Source organism: Amphiura filiformis, chromosome 1 (genome assembly GCF_039555335.1).
Source record: "Amphiura filiformis chromosome 1, Afil_fr2py, whole genome shotgun sequence".
NCBI classification, from domain to species: domain Eukaryota; kingdom Metazoa; phylum Echinodermata; class Ophiuroidea; order Amphilepidida; family Amphiuridae; genus Amphiura; species Amphiura filiformis.
Window position 1 is genome coordinate 10,203,274 of NC_092628.1, and position 6,008 is coordinate 10,209,281.

Sequence of the window (6,008 nt, forward strand, 5' to 3'; positions counted from 1 at the left end):
CATTAAATAATTTTTTAGGCCGATTAATAACCATTCACATTCACCCTGGATATAAGGAGAAGTGAGTAAATCTCAGTACATTTACAATCAGGGGCTGTGCAATAATTATCTGCTCCCACCCCCACCCCAGACTGGGCAAATTTCAAAATGGTCTGCCAAAATGTTTGCCCCCCCCAGCATGCCAAAAACACCTTGCCCCTCCCCCTCGGCCTTCCAAAAATTGCTTTCGTTCCCTCAGCTTTCTAAAAATCCTTACACATGTGACATGCCAAATTTTTAAACCCAATGTGCAAACCTTGGTCTAGATCTTTATCCCCTAGCAGTCCTGTACAATGATTTTATATAGTCGATAATATATTATCGAGTAGAGCTCATGGAGGCAGCCATTATCAGGCCACCCATTGTCAGATGGCTGGATGATTTTCAGCTGCACACACAAATGAATAGGAGAATTTTGAAAATGAATCATGACTTTTTGATAAACCGCTTATGGCAAAAATTCTGAGCACTGGGTGATTCTAAATTTCACATACAATGCACAAAACAATATTTGTAAAATCTTTGTCGGGAGATTTAAAAAGTTATCAAGAGAATTTTCTGTAATATTGTTTTAAATTAGTACAAATTTTCTAAGCAGAAAAATGGCCACAGTTCCTATCTTGCCATTGAAAACTACCTGCAGAGCTTCAAGCCACATGCCAGACAACCTGGCACCAACTGCAAATGGCTGCGCCCATGTGATGTAAGTCGATAATATATTATCGACTTTATAAAATCATTGTACAGGACTGTATGTGAAACACTTGTATAAATATGTATCATTAATTATTGAGTACAGCTGTATGTAGCTATTTAATTACAAAATTTTATATAATGCTTCAGCTACAATTCTCACAGATGTAAATATATTTTAATATATGACTTTGGAAATAGTGTTTGTGAACTGCTATCTCTATTACAGTATGTAATTTTGTATCATGTTTTGATCAGATTATGTACTCTCGAAAACCGATTATCCCTGGTAAGCAAAAGTTCCAAAAACAGATCCAAAATAAGTAAATTAGGTACTCACTTATTTTGGATATGCTTTGAGAACTTTTGTTTACCAGTGACTTTCAGAAATTCTGTGATTATCATAAATGGGCAAATCATGTTAGAATAATTGAATGAATGTGAAGATATACACAATACACATGTAATGCGAGAGCATAGCAAGCAAGAAATTTTGCATTCAAATTTTTCTACTGTTATGCGCTGTGCAATAACTATAAGCTCTGAGGGGCAAGATTTTTTTGACAAGCAAAAAGGGGGGGAGTAATTTTGGTAGGTGGAAGTGGGTGGAGAAAGCAGTGGTGTAACTACGGGGGTGGAGGGGCAATGTGCCCGTGCCACCCAGAGGGGGTTGCCAAATTGACAAATTCAGCATTGATTCTGCGCCCCTCCAAGCGATGAAAGTCACAATTTTCGTGCACATTTCGGCACACAATCAATTGAAAGAACATTTAAAGACTTTCAACTTCTATTAACCACAATTAATTAGTGGTGGGGGGCGTAATTTTGTTTCTTGCCCCGGTGTTACCAACCCTAGTTATGCCACTGGGAGAAAGCAACTTTTGGCACAAATTTACAGGGCACCTTTTTTTAAATAACACGCTTTAAAAGGCTTAGAGCTTTTAGGAAGACAGTACAGAAATGCAACATTTCCTGCTCACATGGAATGCAAAATGGAGGGGCAAATATTTTTGGCAGGCGGAAGGGGCAAGCAATTTTGGCAGGCCAAAGAGGGCAAGCAATTTCTCTCTTCTGGCTTGCCCACCCCCCCCTCCTTCTACAAGAATTCTTGCCCTATCTGTCGCCCTGCCAAATAGTGCTTTCCCCCCCCCCCCTTTGCACCAGCAGGTGCAATTGATCAGCAGGGGATAATTAGAGGGATTAATGGTTTTGATTTTTATTCCTTTTTCGTAGATAAGTATATAGATTACATACACAAAGGGTATGTAATTCTGTAGTAAGGCCTACTGTCGTTTCATCTTTTCTGTTTCGGGAGGTCTATTGTTCAGAAACGAAAACGCAAGGGATTAAGTAGGATGGTGTGTAAGTTGACTTCATTGTTACGTTTGGGGCATCATGCTTCTCATTTGAAGAGGTAATAATAGGTGCTGTCAATCACACTTATGTCTGTCAATAAAGGTTGGATAAGTCAATTATATGCAACACTGGCGTCTCAAGTGGGCAATCTTACTCATGTCAGTCATTTAACTAGGCAGGATAGGCCTACATCAGGTCCGAACGCAAATTTGGTGTCATTACGGTCCATATTACTATGACATTTAAAAAAAGTACCCCTGCCTCTTCTCCTCTCGCTTTCTTCTCTTTCTAGTCTGTCTGTCTCTCCCCCTCCCCAACTCACCTGTGCCATCTTGTGAATTATGTGGATATCTGAATTATATTGGATGTTGTATTTCCTTTACCCTTCTCCCCCTCTCACTGTTTTAGCAGTAGGCCTATGATCAACGTGGAAAAATCAAAATAAACGGATTAAACTCCTCCCTGCTCTGCTCGCCCCCTCTCTTCTCTCGATCTCCTCTCCTTTCCTCTCCTCTCCTCTCCTCCACCAGATCATCTCCTATCTCATCATCCCCACTCTCTCAAATAATATACATTTAAAATAGATTTGAGTCTGGCAATTTTGCCTGAAGCAATTATCAGATTACCAATTCCAATGAAAGAAATCCTATTAGCTTCACTTCAACGCACTTCTCTGGTGTTGCATATTAGCAAGTTTTAAGGTGTATTTGGGACGAAAGTAATTCCCCGTTTAATCGCTACATAACTATAATATGACCGATTTTTGCGCGATTGCACGAACAAGTATACGTAATTCTTGGCAACACTGATTACTATTGATTAATTTATAGTAATCATGTTAATGTATATTTCTACGCTGGGCTATTTTCACGATCTACTCCCACCTAGGCTGGAGTACCTATACACCCAACGCAAGTCAATTGAAGCCGTACAATTTATCGCGAATTTACTACCGTAAAATTTAGACACTTCTTTTGTCTAGATTAGCATCAACCCTCTCATCTCACTTTTATCATGTCAGAAATTAACATAACTACTCCCAAAACCGAAACAGAAGTTATCTTCGTTCAACTTTTCTGTAGTCAACAAAAGACTAGAATAAAAGGATTGTTCACACGTACCATGCTAACACTTCAAAATAACAATGAGATCCGAAACCGAAACAGAAAAGATAAAATGACGGCTAGTATTTGAACGAGGTTATTGTTACTACATTTGTAATTGTTGTAGTTGTTTTAACTGTATAGGGTGTCTCAAAATGTGTGGTTCAGTACAGATTCACTACCATAGTGCATTTGGTGGAGCATATGAGTGGGCCAGGTAGGATTGAGAATGAACTCTCATGGAAAAACCTGAAACTAATAGAAAAACCTGAAAAGTGTGTGAAATGGAGCAAAAACACCCCCAAAACGACCTGAAAATATATCAAAATTTTTGGATTAATAAATATCTGAATTTAGGTTTAAACCTAAAAATTCTCATGCCTGGTACATTCAGACTTAGCATAGCAGACACAGTATTTTATGCTGAACACTTATTTGGAGAGTTTAAATTGGGATCGGCCTATACAAATTTAATTTGTCAGTGTTGTTTCTTGTTAAATATATATTATGAAGACGCCGTGATGGTGTCGCAAGCTACGTCGCTGCTCAATGGTGACTATGAAAAAGGTAACTTTTTAAGCAAATATATTATAAGGTCAACCATGAACAAAATAAAAGAAAGTAAAAATATGAAAACAAAGATGTGTTTGCGTGCAATTTTTGTTGTAATATTTTGGTGATTCATTTAATACCCTTGACACTGCTGCCATCTTGCATTCAAAGGTTAATTTTCAAGATACAAATGCACAATATAAAATTGTCAGGATCTGCAATCCAGGACAAAATGTGTTGGATCACCCAAAGTGTTTTTGAAGCTTCAAATGACCTCACAGTCACCATGGAATTCACTTATGAAACATGTTGATTTGTATTAACGTAGAGGTTCAACCAATACCTATCCCCAATCCCTCCCCGCCTTCCGCAGTCAATGTTGGATACTTCCACAACATTCGAAACAAAATTCAAGGATTCAACACTTCATAGGGAAAGGGGGATCAGTAATACAAAGTACATGCTAAAGGGACTGTGCAATAAATGTGTACCCCCAGGGTGGTGAATTCTCAAAGTGGTCTGCTAAAATTGCAACCCCTTTTCATGTGCCAATAAACCTTTGCCCTCTTTTGATGTGCCAAAAATCTTTGCCCCCCCTATAATTCACCACCCAAGGTTACACCTCTAATTATTGCACCACCCCTAATTTGGCATGTGCAAAAGGAGGGGAGAGAATTTTGGCACCAAAAGGGGCAGCCCTGATTTTCAGGTCGACACAAAGGGGCATTTTTTGGCACACTGTTTGGAAATTTTATCCTCGGGGGGATTATTATTGATTATTAATTATTGCCCTTAAGTCATTAAAGTTACTAAAAATAGGACAAAAACTGACTAGTGGGGACTACAATTTGCTTTTACCCCATCCCCTCACTCTGAATGATTCTTCTCTTTTCCTTTCTTTTTTTTTCCTTGGGTGTTCACTTTGATTATCCATTGAGTCTCATTAAAAAAAATTGTCTTGTCTAACACAATTTTGAGCTATAATTGGCAGGCATAACTTCTGTGTGCTTGGGGGGGCACCCATTCCTGGAGGCGGTACAACCAATAGCTACGTCACTGCAGCTAGTGACGAATCTTCAAATGTAAAGACATACCGGTATTGGAGAAGATGAATTTTTTTTATTAACATGATTATATAAATATAAAGTTCATTAAAACATGAAATAAATATGATCTGAAATTCTATTGTATAAGTTATTCGGTAGGTCTATGGCTTTCAATACACTAAATTGATTTGCTCTGCACATGCGCATGCACCCTTAGACTGGGGCACCCGATTTACTTTCCCAGGGGGCTGAAGAAAATCCAATTTTGCCGCCCTTCCTCAACAGCCCGAAAAGGGTGCCCCAATTTTTTTTACGGTCGTTTGAAAAGTGAAGAGCAAAAAAAAAAGGATTATAGGCGCTACCGCCCCAAAAGCAACACATTTTGATGTATAGTACAACTTTTTCACATTTTCCGCCCTTTTTTCTTTACTAATTCTTTTTGCCGCCCCTTAATTCTTCTTCCTGTTGCCCCTTCGATTTGGCCGCCCCCTGCTTTGACCCCGGGGGGCTGGCGCCCCCAACCCCAAAAATACATGCATGTTATGTCACTATTTTTCCAATGGGGTACGACAAGGTGTGTACCCTATTTGGGCCCAAAACATGGTGCTTATCCTAAAATCTTAAAAGAAGAAAAAATAAAGTAATACAATTGATGTAATGTAATTGTCCTGCATGTGCATCTTCTTTTTTAGCACATCGAAAAGCACCATGTTTTGGGCCCAAATAGGGTACACACCTTCATTTCGAATCAAAACCAGAACAAAATATACTGTCGTCGAGCCCCCCCTATTTAATAGGCAAATGCTTCCGCCGTCATTGATTCAACTTATCCCGGGTTCAAATCATAAATGGATGGTTTATTAATACTGGGTTGCATAAAGAGCTTCTTTACAAAATAACAACACACATCTTTTGTAGTAGGCCTATATATGTAGGCCTACATTGTAGGTGCAGGTCCCGGGTGCAGGTGTGGAATGGTAGGCTGCTACATTAGGCCTAAAGGGGGGGGGGGTCAAAATAGTTTTGTACCTATAAATATTAGGGGGTCAAAAAAGTTTTAGGTCCATTTAATAAGAGGGGGATCAAAAAAGTTTTGGGTTCACGAAGGGTAGGGGTGGGGGGTAAAAAAATTTAAACATGAAAAAAAAAATTCCAGGCCCCACAGTCATTCTGAACACTCCCTAATTTGGAGACGGGCTTGCTTTAGCATAAGATTGGC